The following is a 24038-nucleotide window of genomic DNA, read 5'->3' as shown; positions in this document are numbered from 1 at the left end:
CTCCTCCCTCCTCCTCTTTTGTACCCTCCCTCCGTTCAGTCAGCTACCATATCTTATCAGTTGTCCTCCCCTCACCAACCAAAGTCCCCTCGCCCGCCCTCGCCCTCGCCGCTTCTCCTCCTCTCTTCCCCAAGGCAGTAGCCACCTGGCTGCCCTGCCCCCAGCCCCACGTCCACACCCTGCATGATATAGCAGAATTCCTGTATTTCTAGAGCTGACATGTCAATCCCCTGCTCAAAAGCTCTGAATGTCTCTCCACAGCTGCAAAATAAAACCTAAACATTTTTTTTTCTTTTTTTAGATTTTATTTTTATTTATTTGACAGAGAGAGACACAGTGAGAGAGGGAACACAAGCAGACGGAGTGGGAGAGGGAGAGGCAGCCTTCCCTGGGATCACGACCCGAGCGGAAGGCAGCCACTTCACGACTGAGCCACCCAGGCGCCCCGCCTAAACATTTTCTATCTGTATTCTCAGCACCTCAGATCTATCCCAGCCAATAGCTTCAACATATCACTCCCTACTCCCCTTCAACAAAACCAGACTACTCTTATTTTCCAAATAGGCCTGCTAATTTCTCTCTTCTGGACTCTCATGTGTCTCTGCCTGGAATACCCTCTCCCTCCTCACTTCACTTGCCTGCTCCAACCCTGCCTAGTCCCCCCCGGCCTCTCCCTCCCAGGACAGGCACTGGCAGACAGGCTCAACCTCTGCCCCACCTCCCCAGTGTGAGTGGGCATGGCCCAGCCCTTCAGAGGCAAAGACTATGCTTTACCAACTTCTTATTCACTCTCCCACTTAGCATCGAGGACAGTGATTTATGTTTAATAGACTTCTCCCCTCCAAAAAATACTGAACTGAACGTGAATTGAATCCAGCTCTGTGGATCAAGAATATTAAGGTTTTATATCTCTCCATTGCTACCTACCTGGCCAAATACCCTTTGTCTAGTCTTAACCATACTCACAGTAGGCCCTTGGAAAATGTATCATCATTGACAGTGTGGGTAGAAATGATTTACGGGCTGAGGAAGTGGGCCTAGAAGAACAGTTGGAAGGACCTAGAATTATAGACCCTGAAAGAGAAAGCTGGATGGTCAATGGAGCAAAGGGGTGAGATTCCTCACTCCCACATTCTCTCCCTGAAAGGGAGTCATTGTTCCATAGCTTGTGGTTTTTGGATTCTGAGATTGGATAGTTGACACATATTAGCCCTTTATGGACTCTCCTGATAGAGGCAGGGCAGGGGCAAAGGCATGACAGGGGACATATTTTTCCTTGCATGCAAGGGGGAAAGACATAGATTATCTCATTTAATCCTCCCCAAGATAATCTTATGTGGGTACTCCTATCCTCATTTTATAGATGGGAACACTGAGGCTCAGAGAAATTCACTTGTTCATGTCACATAGCTTGTGCATTGCCCCTAACCTCAGCCAGGTAGGCCTTGAGCCCAGTTCTGCTGACTCTGTACTATACTCCTTTATACTCCTAATACCATAGTCCCGCCCCTCAGTGATGTCAGGACTGTCCTTCTCCTCCAACCAGAAGGGAACTAGAAGAGGGCCCCGCTAACCCCCTGGAGGCCAGAGTAGCCTCTTCATCTCCTTCGTTATAGCATTTATCACCTTCTGTCTAATGGGCAAAGCAAGATGGACAGAGAAAAGAAGGAGAGGGGAGGGCAGCAGAGGGGAAACAGTGGCAGGGAAAACTGATCTTGAATGTTAACACAAAGGGGCATGAGCTTAGTTTTTAAAGAAAGAGAGAAAAGATGAGCTTTATGATTATAAGAACTATGTTTGAAGCATGAAAGGAAGTCATGGCATTATCTTGTTCAAGCAAAAAAAAACAAATAAGTTAACTGAGATCAAAAACTATCCATCTCGTTGCGGGGAGAAGGGGAGGAACCCAGCTGGCTCAGTCAGTAGAGCATGTGACTCTTGATCTCCAGGTCATGAGTTCAAGCCCCATGCTGGGCACTGAGCCTATTTAAAATAAAAAATAAAATACATTTAATCTTTTTATATTCTTTTAATTTGTTTATTTTATTTTATTTTATTGTTATGTTAATCACCATACATTACATCATTAGTTTTTGATGTAGTGTTCCATGATTCATTGTTTGTGCATAACACCCAGTGCTCCATGCAGAACGTGCCCTCTTTAATACCCATCACCGGGCTAACCCATCCCCCCACCCTCCTCCCCTCTAGAACCCTCAGTTTGTTTCTCAGAGTCCATCGTCTCTCATGGTTCGTCTCTCCCTCCGATTTCCCCCCTTCATTTTTCCCTTCCTTCTCCTAATGTCCTCCATGATGTTCCTTATGTTCCACAAATAAGTGAAGCCATATGGTAATTGACTTTCTCTGCTTGACTTATTTCACTGAGCATAATCTCCTCCAATCCCATCCATGTTGATGTAGAAGTTGGGTATTCATCCTTTCTGATGGCTGAGTAATATTCCATTATATATATATATGAACCAAATCTTCTTTATCCATTCGTCCATTGAAGGACATCTAGGCTCCTTCCACAGTCTGGCTATTGCAGACATTGCTGCTATGAACATTGGGGTGCCTATGGCCCTTCTTTTCACTACATCTGTGTCTGTGGGGTAAATACCAAGTAGTGCAATTGCTGGGTCGTAGGGTAGCTTTATTTTTAATTTTTTGAGGAACCTCCACACTGTTTTCCAAAGTGGCTGTACCAACTTGCATTCCCACCAACAGTGTAAGAGGGTTCCCCTTTCTCCACAACCTCTCCAGCATTTGTTGTTTCTTGCCTTGTCAACTTTTGCCATTTTAACTGGTGTAAGGTGGTATCTCAGTGTGGTTTTGATTTGAATTTCCCTGATGGCTAATGATGATGAACATTTTTTCATGTGTCTGTTAGCCATTTGTATGTCTTCTTTGGAGAAGTGTCTGTTCATGTCTTCTGCCCATTTTTTGACTTGATTATTTGTTTTTTGGGCGCTGAGTTTGAGAAGTTCTTTATAGATCTTGGGTATCAGTCCTTTGTCTATAGTATCATTTGCAAACATCTTCTCCCATTCTGTGGGTTGCCTCTTTGTTTTGTTGACTGTTTCCTTTGTTGTGCAGAAGCTTTTTATCTTGATGAAGTCCCAAAAGTTCATTTTTGCTTTTGTTTCCCTTGCCTTTGGGGACATGTTTTGAAAGAAGTTGCTGTGGCCGACGTCAAAGATGTTACTGCCTATGTTCTCCTCTAGGATTTTGATGGAGTCCTGTCTCACAATGAGGTCTTTCATCCATTTTGAGTTTATCTTTGTGTATGGTGTAAGACAATGGTCGAGTTTCATTCTTCTGTATATAGCTGTCCAATTTTCCCAGTGCCATTTATTGAAGAGATTGTCTTTTTTCCATTGCATATTTTCCTGCTTTGTCAAAAATTATATCACCATAGAGTTGAGGGTCCATATCTGGGCTCTCTATTCTGTTCCATTGGTCGCTGTGTCTGTTTTTGTGCCAGTACCATGCTGTCTTAGTGATCACGGCTTTGTAATATAGCTTGAAATCAGGCAACATGATGCCCCCAGCTTTGTTTTTCTTTTTCAACATTTCTTTGGCAATTCGGGGTCTTTTCTGCATTTAATCTTTTTTTAAAAATCCATTTGGAATGGTTTGAGTGATAGTCTTGCTTAAAAGAAAACACATGAATTATATGACCCACCAGAGTTTCTTTCAGTTCAGGGCCCCTTTTGGACTTGATTAGAGGAGAGTGCTGTCAACCAGAAGGCTCCAGGAATAAGGTGTTCTAGCTCAGTGACCATCCACTCTCCTGTCTTGCCAAACCCACCATGAGGGGTGTGATATAGTTTGTGACGATGCAGGATTATGCAGTGCTGCAGGGCCATCCCTCCCAGGCCTCTGATAATCCCAGGAACGTTGGCATGATTGGGACCCAGAAGAAGAATCTCTGGCCAGGGACAGCCTCACAGTGAGGAGTTCATATGTGGTGTTTTTGGAGAGGTCTTGTCACCTACCTGAAGCCACAAAACCCTTTGACCAATGGATCTGCCCGCTCAGCCTCACCCATTGTAGGCGCACAGTGAAGTGCTGACTTGATTTTAATTTGGTGCTTTGCAAATGGGATCGACATACCTGGGAGCTGGAAGTAGCTCAGCAAAGGTATCAAAGGGAAGATGAAGCATCCTAAATTTCCCTTTGATCTGTTTCCTCCAATAACCAGTGCTCAGCCCCCAAACAGAACCCCCCACAGTACAGTTGTCTTTGGCTCCCAACACCCACCCCTCCCTTCCTTCCACATAAAGTCTGGGAGATAAAAGCCCCATGTCACATCAATATATATTACCTGTCAGAAGGCTGTTCTTGAAGGAGAAGGAGTGAGAGCTCTTGCCTCTGTCATTGCTTGCTGAGGTGGGAGATCATCACCTGGTGACGGAGGGAGATTAACCACATACTGTATTTCCATCATCGGGGAACGTGGTATGGGAGGCCAGTGGAAGGGGCACAGACATTGAGATTGCTGGCCTTACAGTGGTAGAACAGTCTGGGGGAGACCTCCTGGGGTCATGCACATGCTCACTTGATAGAGACATTTGTGCATTCGCTCAATACATCTTTAAGTACCAACTGGCCACTCAGAATACCAAGATAAATAAACACAGTCAGTGTCCTAAGGGGACTTACCCTAGTGAAGGAGACAGATGCACAAACAGGTTACAGCAGTTCGTTGAAGGGATGAACAAGGTACTGGAGAAATACAGAGGTGAGGGAGTAGCATTTGGAAGAGAGTGGACGGGGCTGCCTCCCCAGGCAATGACTCCGAAGGGGTGCCATTTCAGTCAGGGTGGGCTAATCGTTGTCATAAACAATCCCAGAATCGAGTCTGCCACTTGACACAGTGAAGGTCACTTCTGGCTCCATGTTTCAGTGTGGGTTTGGCGTTGGTAGGAGGGGAAGTTCCCCTCCACACAGGCTTCGGGAATCAGGGCTTCTTCCTGCTCGCAGCTCTACCACCCTCTGGGCCTCAGAGGCCTCCATGGATGCCCTGCAACTGGCCAGCAGAAGAGGCAAGAGAGAGGGAGTATGAAGGCCAGGTGTAGGAGTGTGAGCACAGCTCCCCTCCCCACCTCATCGGCCAGAAGAGTTCTCAGCTCCAGCTGGCTTCCAGAACATAGCCTAGCTATGTGCTGGGGTAGAGGGGCAGGAAGAGGGGAGAACAACTGGAGTTGCTTGGACACATGGCAGGGGTTGTGCCACCCACGGTCTGGGAGCAGTTCACAAGGCCTTTAAAAGGAGGAGAAAGGCATTGTAAGCTGAGGAAGCCACATATATCACGTGTAGAGGCAAGTAACAGGAGGAGGAAGGAGACGACGTTACTTTAGGGTGCATGGGGAGATACCAAAGATTGAGCCGAGAAGGAAGCCAGCCCTGATCCCAGAGGGCTTCAGAGATGGCCCTCATTCTGTGGATAAGGAGGAGCCATCAAAGAGACTTAAGCAGAGGTCACTGTTGAAAGGCCACCACGACCTTGATGGGAAGCAGTGGTTGGAAGGAGGGAGAAACTGGAAGCAGGGAGGTTAGTCATTTCTGGGGCTGATATGGCTGAAATGAGGATCAAAGAGGGAGAACGCATTGCAAAGGTGGCCTTCCACCAGTCGCCTGCATCCACTAGGACAGTCCTGGGGGCGAGCCGACCAAGAAGCCTTTGGAATAAATTCCCTGTGCTTTTCCAGACCCAGAGATGGTGGAGGGGTTACAGCAGTGTCCTGGCCTCCTGAAGGACTCCCCCCAGGAGCTGGTTTTTCCTGTCTGGGAGCTGTCCGTGCTTGGACCCTGCTGTTCCAGGCCTGTTTCTATCCATGACCACAAACACACCAATAAGCAGTACCTTTCCCCCAACAGGTACCACATGTAGAATTCAAGTGACTCTGCCTCATTTAATCCCTGCCCTTATGATTAAGTGGCTTATGAAAAAAAAAAAAAAGGTTGAGTAACAACCCCAAACATAGGGCTTTGATGGCTCCATCCTTCAGGATTACTTCATCAAATGGAAATGCACATGCCTCTGGTGATAACTGCAGTGTTTCCAGAAGAGATTTATGCTCCCATATAATAGGAAAGATTTCATCCTCTTAAATAACTGTAGTACCTGCTGTAAGTGCTGTGCTATGAATCACTGTGATCACTTGTGTTTAAGCCTCGTGGTTAGTGGGACGGGGCTGGAGCCTGGTCAGAACAACAGAGAATCGCCCTAAGGGAGTTGCTCTATAGAAAGGTGATCCCTTGGGAAGATGGATGGAACTCTTCAAACCAGAAGGCAGAATGTCAGTGCTAGGCTGGGCTGCAGGCAGGGGGAAGAGGGAGAACTGGAGCAGAGAAGGCCGGGCCAGTTAAGGCTTATTCCCACCGCCGTCCAGGCTGCTGTAACAAATTCCCATAGACTGCCTGGCTTAAACACCAGACATTTATTTCTCATAGTTCTGGAGGCTAGAAGTCCAAGATCGGAGTGCCAGCATGGTCAAGTTCTTGGTGAGGCTCCTCTTCCTGTTTATAGAAGGCTGTCTTCTTGCTGTGTCCTGATGTGGTAAAAAGAGCGCAAGCCATCTCCCTGACCTCTTGTTTTAAGGCCACTAATCCCAATCTTAAAGGCTCTATACGCATGACCTAGTGACCTCCCAAAGGCCCCACCTCCAAATACCATCACACTGGGATTAGGGTTTCAACATACGGATTTGGGGCAACACAAACATTCAGTCCATTGCAGTGACCTTTCTGTGTCCCTATACTAGGCCCTGGATTGCTTCTTTAGCCAAGTGGATGGCTCTAGCACAATCAAAAAATCACAGAATCCTAAAGTCCCAGGGCACACAGGGGTCTCCAGGTCACTGAGTCTATCTCCCAGCCTTTGGGCAGAACCACACAGCTTCCAGTCATGCCTTACCTACCTGTTAAGTGTCCTGGGGGCTAAAAGAAGCATCTGGATTGTTTCTGTAGGGCCCTATCTCCTCTAAGGCTGGTTTGTTTTCTGAAGACAGCAAAGGGCAGATTTCCTCCCCACTCACAGTGCTCACAAACTTACTTTCTCTCAAAGATGCATGCAGGTTTCAGCACTCCCAGGGAAGATCACAGAATGTGCTCAAGGGTAACATAGTGGGAACTGGGCAAAGGCCTCCCAGAACAGAACAATCAGTGTTCTTCATTTCCGAGCACCTGACTTCAAGCCTAAACTTGGACTTCACTGCAAAGGCCATAAACTTTCCTCCTTCTGCCCCCAGTTTGGATCCTCCAGCAGGACCCACACATATCATGACATTTAGCACCACCCCTCCTCAAAGGGGAGGATGAGCAAGAAAAATGTGTTTGCACAAAAGACCCTATTCCCAAAATACAGTCCGTGAATGAATGGTCTCCTGCGAAGGTCACCAAGGAAGACCAGAGCAAGTCGAATGTCCTATTCCAGGTGATATTTCCAGATAGCCTAGGAGAAAAAAAAGGACAAGAAAGAAAGATTTAGCCACTTACTCAGATTCATACAAATATATACTCTTTGCAACAGAGGCTTAATTCGTATTAGTTCTCCAGACTGACCAAAACTACCCCCAGCAAATATCTGCAGGGTTGATTCACTAAGACAGAGCTTTGATGAAAGAAGTTTAAAGCTTGTCCTTTCCAAAAATATGTATTTGAATTTTGACGAGGTTCTTTGGTGTCGGTTTGTTTTATTTATTTATTTATTTATTTATTTTACAAAAGAGTATGGGTATTAAGACATTTTTTAAACGTCTGGACAAAAAAAGCCTTTGATGCTCCCTAAATCATGTTCTAAATATCATTTGCCAAACATAAAGCTGGTTTTGACTAGCATAGCCTAACTCTTATGCACAGGACTTCACAGTGCCTCATATGCGGGAACGCAAACAGTCCAAGATTAGAGGTCAAGAGAAAATATAAACACAGGCTCAAAGCTGTTAAAGAATTATTACAACTGCCTTGAAACTTGTCTGTGCTTTGCTTGGGTGTGACATAATAGATCTGTTCTCAATGACTTACTGATGAGGTGGAAAGCCTTAATTATATGCTTGACAGGCTGGCTTTAAGGGGAAAAGCCTTTGTTTACCTTACCACTTCGAAGCTTCAAATCAGACTGTCCAACCATTATATCTCATTTCAATGACTCATGAGATACAATGGTATCTAATATCAGGCCAGTTATTATGTTAACAAAATTCTCTGAAAATAGCAACACGTTCCTATAGAAACCCCCCCACACACACACACCCCATACACATGGGCAAGAAAAAATTGAGGACCCCTTTCTTGTCAGAAATATTCAGAATTAGAGGCTCATTATATTTATTATTACTTGCTTCAGTAAGCTGATATGACTAGAAGCTTGGTGTGATGTTTGCCGTACCTAGCAGAGGCAGAGAAAAAGATCCCGGCTATCACCTGAGGGGAGAGACTCTGCTTGGCATGAAAAGTAAAGCCAATGGTAGAGGGTCCTAGCCCCCTCGACCCGCAGCCTGTTCTGCCGTCCGGCGGGGATGATGAAGTTGCAATGCTCATTTGCCGACAACCAGGCAAAGTTCCCTAGGTTTTCACCAGGAAGATCCCAAGCCTTAGTAAAAATTATAGAGCTTCTTCTTGAGCCTTCAGATGGTATACAATCATTTTCATTAATTATAATTTCCATAATTGCATTAATCCATGCAGTCATGCCCCTTGATTGGGTGAGGTGGGAGTACAGCAATGTGAGATGAATGGCCCTCACCTTTCTGTCCTAACAGGATCAGGGTTTTGGGTGGGGATAGTCCATGTGTTGTAGTGGCATGGAGGAGCCTGAGAAAAACAGGCCACCCAAGCTTCCGGGCCCCCTTCAGTTACCAACTGGCAATCGTTCTCAGTCTCCTCATTGGCAAAATGAGAGGTCGGGCGAGACAGCTGCAAAGACCCCTTCCAGATCTCTGTTTTGTTTCTATAGTTCTAAGTTGACATACATTAGCTTTAGTCCTAGGAGTCTGAACCAAACCTGGATCTTTCCAGTCCATCATACTTCAGTCGATTCTAGAAGCCTGCAGTTCCCAGACTCCCAAAATTGGTACAGGGTCTCCTACAGGACTCGCCAACCCCTGGAAGCCAGCCTGTTCTTCCAAACACCTTCCTGGCACCTGTATGCATTCTGCCCTCCCTGCCTGGAAAGCCCCACTGCACCATCTGCTTTTGGAACTGCATTGTCTCAGTTACTACCTCCCCTACCTTCCCCTCTCTCTCCACCTCTCCTCACTCCCAGAACACCTACTCCAGGCCTGCACGATAGAGTGTGTCTATTTATTTATCCATCTTCTACCATCTGCTGGATGGCATACCTTGTGAGGGTGGGAACTTTGTATTCTCAGCACTATCGCAGAGCCTGGCAGATAGGCGGTCAATGAATCTCCGTTAGAACGGGGGTGGGAGATGGGGGGAGAAAAGCGGGGGTGGCCTGAACGTCTGGAACTCTGCCATTAGGAGCGGATGACCGGGGCCTGCCTTGTCACTGTGTCGGAGCTAAAACCAGGAAAGGCCAGATCTGATCCAGCAGAGGATGTATAATGAGTCAGACATACAGATTAATGCTTTGTCTTCCATTTCTTGTCTGCCAACAGTTCTTTCTAGCTTCTGCGAGAGGGCAGGATCACTCCATGGTGTTTTTCTTCAGGGTCTTCTCTCTTCTCCCCTTTATTCTAAAATACGTGCAGAGAAGCGTCAGAAATATCCTTATTCTGTTTCTTTCTCCATCAGGCCAGCTGGCCAGCGTCAGGGAATGGTTCATAGAGTACCGAGAATAAATGCTTAGCTGCTTCTTTAGGATGGGAAAGCTGAATACATTTAAGGCTTGAAAAGGTCAACTCTCTTCCAAGGGGGCAGAGGTCTGATTTAATCCGTTATGTGGGCTTTGGCATAATGCTCGTTTCATTCACTGGATGCGATGGAGATTTATGGAGTAAATGTTATCACAAGCTGAGACTTAATGAGATCTCAACTATATCTCCTGGATGTAGTGGAAAGCAACCATTTTGGTAATAAATAGAGAACAGCATCTAATTTGTAAATTCCCCTTTCCGTTTCTAAGTTTAATCAGATCAGTGAAACTGAAGGGAATTGTTGATGTCCCAAAATTATTTTCCATGCCTCAGTCTGGCCAGGAAGCATTGCTCCTTACGGAAATGGCCTGCTGCTCTGGCAATGGAAGGGGATGACATTTGTCATTAGACTAACCCAATTGTTGCCATATTAAAAAATACGTTTAGACCAGAATCTATTTAAAACCAAACTGGAAGTGAGGCTCCATAGCGCTGTTACTAGTGTCACTGGTTCATAGAAGCAAAAATTCTTTGCAAATAAGCTACAGAAAGCTGTAGCAGGGGCCACTCTAAAAGTGCCCAGGACCCATGTGACTTCATCTTGACCCAACTGAGGCATCCAGAGTAAGGCTAGAAGGACCACGATGGTACCCAGGTTGTGGTCGCAAATACCCTTTTCTGGCACGGCAGACAGCAGGTTAGGGGGCCAGAACACAACCTCTGGCAGATTCTTGGTTTCATGTAGGGTATAAAAAAAGAATTAAAGGAGCACAAAAGGGAGGTAAATGCAGCTATCTTCTTTCCAGTCACGCATAAACAGTGTTTCCCGATGAATGGTAGGTAAAGATTTTTACAGATTGTCTTCTCACGAAACTGTTAAGCATTTCCAGGGCAGGGACCATGGCCCGGGGAAGTCGCTGTTAGCACACAGTAGGAACTTCATGAATATTTCATGAAAGGACTGACAACAATGATGAAGACGGGGGCAGGGGGTGGGGGAGGTTGATGGCCCCAAAGGGAGCGTGGTTAACTGCAGCCGGCCTTAGGGATTGGCCCTGGGAGCAGATACATCATCACTAATAAGTGTTCAGACTCCAGATGACCTTTTAGATGCAAAGCAAGTGATCTTAAGATTCTTCTGTTTAGCCTGCATTTTGCTTTTCCATTCCCTAATAAATATATATGGTGTCCAAGCATTCTAACACGGAATATTATTACTGAAAATTATGAACAACAGCTACCACTTATCAATCACCTCCTTTAACTCATAGTATCTTAAATCCTCACTTAAGCCTCCAAGATCGTTAATATTTTCTCTTTTTTTCCAGATGAGAAAGATGAGGTTCAGATAATTTGCCCAAGGCCAGCCAGCCAGTAGGAGGCTTGGCCAGGGTTCCTGCCCAGGGCTGTCTGACTCTAAGAGCCAGCCTCTTTCTCTTTTGTCGTCAGGCAAGAGTCAAGCACAAAGAACAAGGTAGCCCCCAAAATACTCAGTGATAGGGAGGGGAAATAGAGGGGAAGGAAGACCCCAGAAAGCAGTCAGGAGACCTGGCTCCTAGTCTCGGCTCTAATACGAATAGCTCTGGGACCTCAAATAAACCCTTTTCCCTCTAGGCCTCAGTTTCCTAGGATGTAAAAGTAATACTCAATCTCCAGTTTTCTATAAATCCCTGAGCATTCTGATCCCTTAGAGCCCCCTCTGGCACTTTCTCTTTGAGTCCTATATTCCAGAAGTGATGACGGGCTGGGCCGGGGAGAGAAAGTCCTCATTTTGCAGACCCTGGCTCCCGCGCCCCTCCCCCCTCCACCCCCCCCCGCCCCCCCGGCCTTGGCTGGACAGCAGGTGGCTACAAGATAGAAACCTCTCTCCAGCATCCAGCAGCTACTTCATGGCCCACACTCTTCGGCTCTGTGCCCAGAACCAATATCCTGATAACTTTGTCTTGGCCTTGAAAGCATCGAATGGTAGAATTTCAGCACCGGAAGGTGTTGTAGAGGCTCATTCCTGCTCCCCTGGTGTCTCCGTCTCTGTGTCCACGTGAAACTCCTCTATAGCATCTATACAGAGTCTTCCCCCCCTTCCTCGAACACTCTATGGGAGGAACTCACCAGGTAACAAGAAACCCCCTCCCTTTTTGTACACCTCCAGTTTTTATAACATTCTTCCTTCTCCTGAGCTGATACGTGCGGCTGCTTCCCTTCCCCACGCTGGTCTGAGGTGTCAGGGGTGCAACAGTGCCCCCCCAAAGGCACTGTTAATTATCCTCACTCAGCTAGTCACTCACACTAATTGCTTCTCTGTCTCTGCTCTCCTTCCTGCCTTACGTTGCCATTAGGGGCGTGCTTCTGACATCCTTGCCCACCTCTTCTCATTGGCCCTCCCAGTAACCCAACGAGGGAAGCATGGGACTGTTCAGACTATGTGTCCTTCCCAGACACTGAGTCAAGGCTAAGGAGGACCCTGGAATGCTGGGCTCCTGGCTCTGGCACAGACGGTTTCCGCAACATCTCTCTGCCTGTGTCTCTCTTTCCCCCACCCCCCTGCAGCCCCTCCTTCCCAGTGTTGACCTCTGTGCTTGGTCCCTTCTATCTGCAAGGAGGCTCACTCTCCTACAGTTTTATTGGAATAAAAAATGGGCTACTGTCTCCTTTGTGCTTTCCCCAAATCAGGCAAATACCCTAGCTTCACTCCTTTGCAGCTAACCATCAGATAGGGATTACTCCCACAACACAAGCAACAAAAGCAATAGAGTTGCATGAATCTGCCTGAGGTCTCCGTGTCCCCGTGTACAGACCCACCAACACCTGTTCATCATGCAATCCACACAACCAGCCCTTCCCTTCCTTACTTAAAAAGCCTGTTCCTTGTCTCACCTACCATGACAGAGACTCCATCCGAAAACCAGAAGTTCTGTGTCCTTCCTTCTAGGTTTCCTGGGCCTCTGAGCCTACAGCATGAAGACTCATAGAATCTAGGCTTCAGAAGGGGAGGGATGACCAAGAGGTAACATGACTACCCAGGCAGAGAGGCCCAGATGAATCCAAGGTCGCACCTCCCATCTAAAGTCGATTGCTGGAACATCAGCATTCCCACTTCCTGCCAGTGCCCCCAGGCCTTTTGCTTGTTGAAGACAGTGGTCCCTGTTCTCTGGATTTCAAAAACGCTTTCTCTCTTTTAAAGGAAGAACAATCAGCCTCTCCAGCAAGCCCAACTCTCCTGAGAAATTACAGAAGAGTTCTAAGATTAGGGAAAAGAGGGAGGAGGGATGAAGGGTGAATAATACCTTTGATTCAGATTAAATCTGGGGGGAAGATTTGGAGGGAGAGGATATGGAGTAGAATAATAAAGCGATATTGTCCGGCATTAACACCCCCCAGTTCTTGCACATTTGGCTTGGGGTCAGTTTCTCCTCCTCTGCCTGGTTCAGAGTCACCCTGCTGCTGTGGGCATGAGCACCTGACCCAGCAATGGCCAGTCTTGGCCCTTCCCCAGTATAGTCCAAAGGGGAGGCAGGAGCCTTTAGTGGGTGGCTGACTGTGTGGGTTCCAGCCCCCGCCCTGATGAAACGGAATGAAGGAAACAGTGCCGACCCTGGCCCCATCCCAGAGATGCTCGTCTGCACCGCTCTCTGAGGGTGAAGGACAGCCATGGAAGAAAGCTGAATGGATGCTTCTGGATGGGCTCCCGGGCCTCCAGCAGAAGCTGAGCCCTGCTCCCGGCCCTGCGGCACTTCCCCATCTAGTTTCCCAGGGAAATTGCGCCACGGAAGATGCCCTGCTTTCTGAGGGCTGTGGTGGAAAGAAAAGGACTGGAGAGTAAAGCAGAAAAAAGCGGGTGAGTCAGTGAGGTGTGGCTCTTCCTCCCATTCATGAGCCAGAGTCAAAGGCACCGTTGGTGGGGGGAGCGGCAACGAGCAGAGGACGGACAAAACCTGCCTCCTGGCCCCGGGCTCTGCTCCTGCACAGCCTCAGTCTCCTCGTCTAGAAATTGTGACTGAAGACATCTTCTTCCCTGGCTGTCTCCCAAGGTGGTTGTGAGAATGAAAATGGCCTCATTTCCTGAGAGTAACCCCAAACAGAGCTGTATTCCTTCTAGCGAGCAGAGAAAGAACTGTATATATACCGGAGCACTGAACTACATGGTGCAAACATGTAGTTTCCTCTTCAGGAGGAAGAATGCTGTGACGCTGTGGGATTCAAGAAGGCTTCGGGAAGGCAGGACTGGGAGGGAAAGAGGGTCCTGTGCCCGTGGAGGAGCCCAGGGGTCAGTCTCCAGCAGGGTGCAGACCGGATGTAGGTGGGTGCCTGGTGGCTGGCCAGCACCTTGCGTGCAATGGCATCAAACCAAGGTGGCCCAGGGTGGCACAAAGCAGAGGTGGAGAGGAGAGCTGAATGCTGAGTGCCCCGAGCATTCGCTGTGTGGAGATGGAATGGGAGTTTGGGTGAGTGGAGTGAAACCAAATCACACGGGCCTCGGGAGGCAGGCTGAGGGTTCTGTGTGGTGCGGGACAGCGATGTGACATGATGAAATGGTGCTGAGGGAAGGCCCCCCCAGCAGATGAGAGAATCAGGTAAGGGCTCCAAGAACCTTCCTCCTTCCTTCTGTCTGGGCCCCGCCCCACCCCGCGCACATAGTCCACTCATGGTGATGCATCACTCCGAGTACCCTTGTTGTAAAGCTCAGTTTATTTTTTCTAAACAAAAGAAACCTTAGGAAGCTCCTCTCAAACCCCCAGCAAAGGCTTGGAAAACTGCCAATAATGACTACTTCCTAGTGTTTCATGGTAGCCAGGCCACTTTGGACATGTTTCTTATGTTAGGGCAAAATCTTCACCCCTCCAGTTATTCTTTGATACCTTTTCCTTGTAGAACTACTCTAAGCAGGCAGTATCTTCCCCCTAAGCAAAGACTCCAAATATTTGAGGAGGGTGATGAGGCCTCTTTTTTTTTTTAAAAAAGATTTTATTTATTTGGGAGAGAGCAAGCTAGAAAGAGAGAGAGAGAACGCACAAGCAGGGGGAGCGGCAGGGGGAGAAGCAGACTCCCCACCGAGCAGGGAGCCCGATGCAGGACTTGATCCCACGACCCTGGGATCATGACCCGAGCCAAAGGCATATGTTTAACTGATTGAGCCACCCAGGCATCCCGTGATGAGGCCTCTTAATCTACCTTATCTAGATTAAACCGTTCTAGTTTCTTCCTAGAACATGACACACCACCCTTCACCATCCCAGAAGCTCTCCATCCCAGAACTCCACCTCTGGCAGCTACGCCTCCATGAACATGATCCTGGGCTCCGAACCCCAGCCTAACAGGATCTGACTCATGCAGAGGAGGGGAGCACCACTTTCCTGGGTCTTTGCCCAGGGTGGGGGGGTGTAGGGTCCTGTGAAGTGACACGGCAGAAGGACTCTCCGTGACAGATGTGGGCTGTTAAATTAGCAAGACGGACCCAGGACTGCATTCTCACCCCAGCGAGAAGGAGGAAAGTAACAATGGTAAGCCTCCAGCAGGCAGAGCAGGGAGATTAATTAAAGTAAAGGATTTGCCACGGACGGGGGTGAGCTGATTGATATTCTGACACCTGCCCAGAAACTCATTGATGAAATGACTAGGCTGAAGAGGCACCATGGAGCTGCAAGCTAAAGTGACTCACTTCACAGAAATGCCACTAATGGAGGCAGCCTCGAAATTTAAGGCAGCTATGTACTTGCACGCTGGAAAGGAAGACAAGGCTAAGACCCTTCCATAGAGGTAGTGCTCCTCACTCAAGGCAGCTCCCGCTCTGTGGGTACCTGCATCTTCGAGATTGTGCTGGGCCCCTGGAGGGCTCCTTGCAGGAAATCTGACCTGGATCAAAATTATCTTGAGCCTCAGAAAGCAGTGAAGGGGAAGACAGAGCCCAAGAGAAAAGAGAAAATAAGAGTGAATCGGGAGCTCTCTATAGCTTTTGTAAACAGCAGAGAACAGGGTGAAAGTGTGAGATTTATCCACAGTGGGGACTTTTGAATTCCAGACAAGGAGAGAGCTCAGCTGTGATGTTCCAGGGTGGACTTTGATCCTCTCCAGGATGCGAGTGAATGGCAGGTGAGAAAGGTGGCAGAAATGGATGGTGGAAAGAAGACTGTCCCTCTACCACCAACTAGCCTTGTGACCCTGGGCACATCACTGACCTTCTCCGGACCTTAATATTCTCACCTGTAAAGTGAAGGCTACCCCTTCTAGCCCTGCAATGCAGGTATGATTCAGATCTCCCTTTGCAGAGCAGAAACTGAGCCACAAAGTAATGAAGTCCCATGTCCAAGGTCACAGAGCTCCAAAGTGGCAGAGACAGGAGGCAGACTCAGGCCACCTGGCTCCAGAGCCTAGGCTCCTAACCATGCTGCTCTGCACACTGCCTCCCCCTCTTGGCCCAGAAGAGCTGGCAGGGGGGCCCTGGGCAGGATTATGAAATAAGTGGCTTCTCCCCCAGAACCTCCACCTGTATTTTGGCTCCTCTTCTCCTCTCAGTGATCCAGGCACATCCGCAGGGCTCTCTAGTCCTCTCTTATGATTAGGAAAGGACTTTATAAATTCATGCAGTATACATAATGGCTAAGAGGGGAGACTTAGCATAGCATCTACCACAGTTCAGATGCTGAATCTTATTAGCTGCTTGCTTTGAATAAGTGACTTAATTCTCTAAGCTTCAATTTCCTGATCTATAATATGGGAACATATAATGGGCACATATAATCCCTCGTAGGATTGTTTGAGGCTTGAATGAGTTAGCATATAAAGTGCATGGAGGAGTAGCCATTATGTAGTGAGTGATCAAAAAACTATTACTCAACACTATTAGTATTAAGATAGAAATGACTGATACTACTATTTCACATCCAAGAGTATTTGCACTCTAAGGGGACAAGACCCTAAAATGAAGGAATGACCAGTGGGCATCACTGGACTGGGTTGAAGAGGGATGTAGGACACAAGTCATTCTCTGTCCCTTTTACATCATACCACATGAGCGACCAGCTACTGCTAAACGAGGCTTTGGGAACTAGAATTATGTCCTCCCTCCAGCCTAAAATTAGTTTGTGCCCTAAAAGAATTGAGTTTCCAAAGGGATCCTACACAGAAAGGCCACCATCATCCATGTCCAGAAGACCCCGTCTCAGCCCCAGTGGCTGTGGGGAGCTCTGTTTTCCTTGGGGATGTCCTCATTCTCCTGCGTGATCGGATGTCCTGTTTCCCCCATCGTCCCAAGGGCCTGAGAATGTTCCACACCGCCTGGCCGTCCCTAATGAAGGTGGGGCATGGTGGGGGAGGAAGGAGGACCATGGGCCAAAGTTCAGACATTTGTTTGATGCAGCTCAACTTCCTTCCCCTGCCTCCTCCTCCCACTGCCTACCTCCCCCTACCCGCGCTGGTGGCCCGACTCAGTGGCGCCACAATTGTGGAGAGAAATTTTCTGCTTGGGAACACTGGATGTTTATGGCCTGCTGAGAGTACAACGACCCTGGTTTTCTTCTTTGGGGATTATGACTGCAGATCAAGGGCAGGCATTTATGCCTCCTCCCAGTTTATAGCAGTAATAATAATTATTACGATGGCACATCATGCTTATATTGTGCCTTTTTAATAAGGCCACTTTGTTTGGCTTCTTAATATTTAATCCTGTTTTATATTTACTTTCTGATGGCTTAACATCAACCAGGTCTTAATTGCTTATGTGGAGGAAGCCTTGCTGGGCCTGGGCTGGCAGGAAGCTTCTGAGAAGGCTCTGGAGGCTGTGGCACCCTTCTCTGTGACCTTTCAACCCACCATGGCCGGGCTCCATTTTTGCTTTCCCTCTCACCATCTCTCTCCTCTTCTTTTCTACAGTTTACTTTTCTCCTCTCCTTCTCCCTCTCTTTCTTTCCCTTAGAAGAGACCTGCAATCCATCATCTAATTTAATTTATTAATATAAGAGAGGAGGAAAATGAGACCCCCAATCATCGTGTGATTTGTACAGGGTCTGGAGCTATTTCGTAGCAAGGCCAAGGCGAGGATCATCTTTGGCATTTCCTAGACTCACAGTACTAGGGGGATTCTTAAGACTCTGCGCTGGATAAAGACATATAAAGAACTCCTTCACTTGTCAGCCTGAGACTTTATTTGGCCATGTGTTTGACCTATCAAAATGTAGGAAAGTAGTAAGGAATAACTTTCCAAGTTTTTTTGTTTGTTTGTTGGCAAGAGAAAGTGAAATGAAAGGAAACGTAACATAGTTTCTCCCAAGAGAGTCTCCTGGTGCAGTAAGCACAACCAGAATGTCCAGTTCTATTCTGCCATGGGGCTAAAGCAAGGCCCACTATAATACCCTACATCACTAGTTCTTATCAATTAGTTCTTCTGTAGTTGAGCAAAGTTATTCTGGAGGTTCCCTGATGTACCCAGGAAAGTCCTGGGTGCAAGGCCAGCCATTCTGTACCATTTACTAGCTTTCACTTTGGGGGCAACTACATTCCACTCGTGGGGACTACCCTTTCATTTGACAGGGGGATACTACCATCCACCTTGCCCCGGACCAGAGTGCTCCATTGGTCAGGCTGCTGACAGAAAACAGACTCTTAAAGTGGGTGCTTTAAGGAGAGGTTAATAAAAAGATGCAGGAAGGTTTAAGGAAGTCAACAGGGGATAATGCAGGACCCTACTGGAAGGGCCTGAAGTGACAGAGTGAAGGAGCATTTTCCAGAAATCAGAGAGGGCGGCCATGAGGAGAGGGTCACGTGATCAGACCTGTGGTCTTCAGTGATGAGACACAGCCAATGTGTACCAGCCCTGCACACATTGCCAGGGAAATAACTACCCTGTTTCACTTTCCTCAGGCCTCATAGACATCCTGCTGGCCCTTCCCATTGGTTAACACAGCATAAGCCCTAGCGTAGGAGAAGTTGTTGATGTCGTTTACAAAGGTCAGCTTCCTGGAGTACAGGGCATAGCAGAGAGGGAAGGAGGACGCATTTGAAGGACAAACTCTCAAGATGTCCAGCATGTAGGAGTGCCCTTAAAACTCCATAAAGATAGAAAATGTTGTTATTATTATAGTTCCAAATCTAATACCGCTGGGATCTGAAAGGGAGTCCAGAGAGTTCTAATATAAAGACTCTGGCCTTGAGAAAATTATAACTTAGGGAAATAATCTAATACTCATACAGTAAACTATAAGAAAAACATTAAAATTAGTTGGTAATATTAGCAAATACTTGTATCACTTACCATTTACAAAGTTTTTATAAATTTATTTCACTTAATCCTTACTAGGACCTCATGAACCAAATAGTATTGATATTTAGCCTCTTTTTACATACAAGGAAACCTCAGAAAGGTTAAATAACTTACCCGTTTCATGGGACTAAAACTTGAATTCACGTTCTAATTTTAAAGCCTCACGGATCGCAATGTTCCAGGAGCTCAGAAGAGGGGACTCTGTGGCAGTGGGTGGTCCTGAAAGGCTCCACAAATGAAAACTGGGTCTCCAGGAATGGATGAAATTTGACTAGTTCGGGAGTCAGCACACTTTTTCTCTGAAGGGTCAGTTGGTAATTATTTTTGGCTTTGCAGGCTACATGGAGCCTCTGTTGCAAACACTCAGCTCTGCTGCTATAGTGTGAAAACAGCCGTGGACAATACAGAAGCAAAACTTTATTTACAAAACAAGTAGCAATCTGGATTTGGCCCAAGAGCTATTGTTCCGTGACCCTGGAATATGTGAAGGGGAGGCGGAAGGGTATGATATGTGACGTCATAGCTACATAAGCCCAGAGGTTAGAATAAAGATGGCACACTCCAGGGACAGTGAGGAGGGCAGCCCAGCTTGGGTGGAGAATTTCTAGAGGAAGTAACGGGAAATGAGGATGAATCAACAGTGTCTTAATCAGCTAGGGCTGCTGTAACTAAGTCCCACAAACGCACAAGGTGACTTAAACAACAGAAAGTTATTGTCCCATAGTTCTGGAAGCCAGAAGTCCAAGATCAAGGTGTCACCGGTGTTGGCTTCTTCTGAGAGCCGTGAGGGAAGGACCTGCTCCAGGTCTCTCTCCTTGGCTTGTAAATGGCTGTCTTCTCCCTATGGCTTCATATTGTCTTCTCTGTGTGTGTGTCTGTGTCCAGATTGCTTCTTTAGATCAGCATACCAGTCAAATTGCTTTAGAACCTACCCTCATTATCTCATTTTAATTTAATTACTTCTTTAAAGACCCTTTCTCCAAATACAGCTACACTCTGAGGTTACAGGGGCTAGGACTGCATATGAATTTCTGAGGGGCACTCTCAGCCATCACACATAGCATGGAGCCAGACCACAGGGAGTGTTAGATTCCAGATTAGAGTCAGTGGGGTAGGAAATTAGGAATCCTTTTGCATGTTAGTCATAACTCGGATTAGTACTTTGAGAAAATGAATACTAATTATGCGACTCATATACAGAAAAGATAATAAAATGGCATCTGCCAATTAAATGGCAAAGTAAATTTGTTCAGTTCATCCAAGAGAGTGTGGAAGCCTGAGCAAATGGATCCTGGCAGTCTGGCAGACCCAGGATTCAGCCCATTGGCTGCATACGGCTCTCCACAGCACTGGAGAAGTTCAGGTTGGGTGAGAAATGCCCTCAGTTCCTTGGGCTTCCGACACCCCCACCACTGCCTGGGATGTCTGGCCCTGATGCACCAACCCTCTCCCAACGAAAGGAGATAAAAGATTGACAGCAGTTGATGAGTTCTCTGACCTTGGGTAATGAGGCTGCCCGCTAACTTCCAAAATGCCGACAGCATTTCTCTTAGTAGGTCTCAAGAGAGGCCAGCCATTCCTGCTGAAGGTCACCACAGAACATTGCAAAGCCCCATCCCTGGGACAGTGTCAAAGCCATTTGGGTAACCAAAGATTTCAGAACTAGGCAGATTTCTGCATCTCTCCCAGGTCCATTCCTCGTTCCCTCACATGGAGCTTTGCTCTAATGTCACGTGGCCAAATGTGATGAATAAAAATACCTAAGACAGACAGCCTCAAGAAGCAAGACCAGATATTTTATGTGTGGAGGCTTCTCCATGCATCTGCCCCCAACCTAGGGAGAGGAAGGAAGGAGGGGAAGGAGGGAGAAGGAAAAAGAGAGTAAAGGAAGGGATACCTGAGAAGATTTTGCTTACTGTTTCCTCTGTGGATTGCCTGCTAAGTATCCTTAGTGACTTTCTTTTTCTTTATCAAAACTAGCATTGCTCTTACTCTCAAACCTTTGTCAGAGCCCCTTCTGAAGTCATTTTTTATGCATGTGGATGAGTATGGCCGTCTTTGGGGATACATATTACATCACAGTAGCTAAATGAGATCTAATTTCTTTTTATGGCAAATGTGAGTGCTGACACACTGGAACAACCTGTAGCAGATTCACCACTTAGAGGTTTGCTTTAAGCAGTATAAGGAACTGACTAGAGGCATTAGTTTTACAGAGAATTTCTCTGTTGACCACAGCTTTGGAACGGCTGGCCCCCTGATCTATGCAGCCATGCTTTCAAAGAACTATCTGGTATTTAATGGAGGATTTTAAATTTTAGTAAATAAACCTTCAGAAGGTTTGCAAACCCACAGGTACCAGGCACTGCCAATCTTCACCGTGGCTTAGATCTAGTGCTCTTCCCCCAGCATGATTCAAATGATTTCCGGACATGTAGGAAATGGCTTATTATAATCCCCCCAGTATCCACACAACTATTGTCCAAGCAGGTCAGAGGAGACATTGGTTACTGCAAAACAAGATCTATGCACCTCCCTTGAGATGTAGAAATAATCTGTCAGGCACCATTCAAGCACGAGTTGTCACGCAGAGAAAATATTTTGGGGAGAGAAGACGTTAATTCAAGAGATAATCAGTTTTTGACGAGATGGAGTCAACACAACTCATTGTAGCAGTTGTGATATTACTAAAAATGTAATTATGTTATCCACACCTGCAATGGCAGCTGTTAATTACTCTTTCAGGAAGATCTCATTTTCTTTGAGAATCTTCTCAGCAGAAGTCAAGGAACAGGACAGCCCAGAAATCCAGATTTGATGCAGAGTATCCCCTAACAATGAAGTTAGAAAGTCAGAAAACTGTCTTCCTCTCTAGCATTCTTTCTCAGTAATATCCTTCCTAAATCATTCAAGAAGCACAATTTATTCCACAGAGGGCATGTTATTATGACACAGTCTGCAGATGAGCACACATCAAGCTTCACTTTACAAACATCAAGAGGGTTGCCTTTAGAGGGGAGGTGCCCTGAGGCACCTGCGTTCTTTGCTGTCTTTCTGCCTTAATTTCCAGCCAGTTCATCATCTGAGTGGCCACAGGAAGAGGCAGAGTCTCCAGCTCATCCACCAAATAACTATCCAGCATTTATAATTCTCAGCTTTCAACAGTTTGGGCACTCAGACTCCAAGATGGAATGCAAGTCCATCTCCCTGGGGCAACAAATCCCTTAAAGAATCAACTATGATCCTGCCATCTAATCCCTTAGGAATAGGAACACAAACTGCATTTTCACCCATCTTATTCCCTTAGGGACTTTTGGGATAAACTATCACAAATAGGCACTAATATGTTAATGTACTACTCCTTCCAGGTGAGAGATTTTCGTTTCAACAAGGAACCTTCAGATATATGACTTTACCCAAAAGAGCAGATCTAGCAGACATTACAGCACACTCTGAAAGGAGATGATTTACATGCTCTTCAAATCACGTTCCACACCTGTGGATGAAAGACCAGCCCTGGTCAAATTCAGTCATACACTGAATGACCATGTTTTTATCAAGCTCTTTCTATTGTTTTTAAAGTTATTGTGCAGTTATTTCTGAAATCAAAAAATATGGGGCAATACTGATGCCAAGGCCAGAAGCTGAATAAGGCTTCTCTAGAACAGGTCACAGTGTTCTGGGCCTTCCATCACTGGCCAGGGCTCTTGTTCCCCTAGACAACCATGTACCATGTGAACAGACAGAAACTTGGTGACTGGCAGCCTCGTGTTGACCCCTCTACACCTCCGAACAAAAGACCACTCATTATGAGATGCTTACTTCAGTAACTGTTATCATTCTAAGCTGAGACATATCTTTTGCTAGAAGGCAAATTGGAACCAAACCTCATTTCAGCTCCTAACACTCAGTGCTTTTTTCATATGGGATTTTTGAGAAGTGTCTGCTTATTCCTAGCTTTGTTGTTTTTGTTTTTTTTTCTTTTTTCCAAGCTTTGTATTTTAAAGATGTGTGGTTGGGACATGGCCCTTTACCTAGGTTAAAAATAAGACTGATCCTTTTTTTTCATGAACAAGTCTTCAGAATTCTCACTAACAAGCAGCATTCAAGGATGCTCATTGAAGGTGATCCAAGTTCCAGGGGAAGTGGATAAAATAAAGAAGCACCTAAAAACTTGGATTGACCTTCCCCTTATGCCCTTTCCTGGAACTAATGGGCTCATCTACCCATTCCCCACCAGGGCACATGCTTCCTTTCCTGAGTGGTAGCAGATTTCCCACGTCATTAATAAGTTGTCACTAAGCCTCACTCACCACTCATGCCAAGCACCCTCCGTAGAGGCCTGGCAGAGGTGTGGTTCATACGAGTTTTGTCAAATAGAGTGGGAAATTCTCTTTCTCTGGAATTAGATAAAGCATTTGACATCCAGAACTCAAAGTCTATTGCAGAATACAGAGCTCCCCCTCTTCCATTTGTGGTAATCAGTGTCTTTACAATCTCCCTAGCACCCTCTTCTTCAACTATAGCCCAGAGCCAAAAGAAGCTTATAACATTCTTCTCCCTTATACACCAAACTCCTGAAAAGACTATCCATTGACAAGCAACTAAGCAACTACTTCGCCTATTTAAACTGATTAAAAGCAGATACATAGAGGTTTTGGATATTATTAGGCCTGAAACACTTGGTGGTTCTTTACTGAATGGGACTAAGTAGTTGAATTGGACAAAGGGGCAAGTAGATCCGTGGGCTGTTTTTCATCTGCAAGAGGCACAATCTGAATATAAGTGGTGAGGGAGGAGGGGTAGATCCACTACAGGTGGGGAAGAGGTCAGGTCACCTGGCCATTGAATAGGAGTGAAGGGGGAGCACCAATGCTATCGTTTGATTCTAGCAGTTACCCTACTGGAGACTGTAGGCAGCAGGGATGAGTGGTGGCCTCTCCCAGGAAGCTCTTCCCTCA

General features: G+C 46.6%; 1 protein-coding gene across 14 annotated transcripts in view; it reads left to right on the top strand.

Moving 5' to 3' along the window:
• CACNA1C (calcium voltage-gated channel subunit alpha1 C) overlaps positions 1–24038 on the top strand; it is a 720546-nt gene that overhangs the window by 542976 nt on the left and 153532 nt on the right. The window lies entirely within an intron of this gene.

The sequence above is a fragment of the Eumetopias jubatus genome, unplaced genomic scaffold, assembly GCF_037043125.1.
Source record: "Eumetopias jubatus isolate StellerSeaLion01/CBP00866 unplaced genomic scaffold, mEumJub1_p1.0 scaffold_8, whole genome shotgun sequence".
Classification (NCBI taxonomy): domain Eukaryota; kingdom Metazoa; phylum Chordata; class Mammalia; order Carnivora; family Otariidae; genus Eumetopias; species Eumetopias jubatus.
This window is presented reverse-complemented; position numbering and strand designations above follow the sequence as displayed.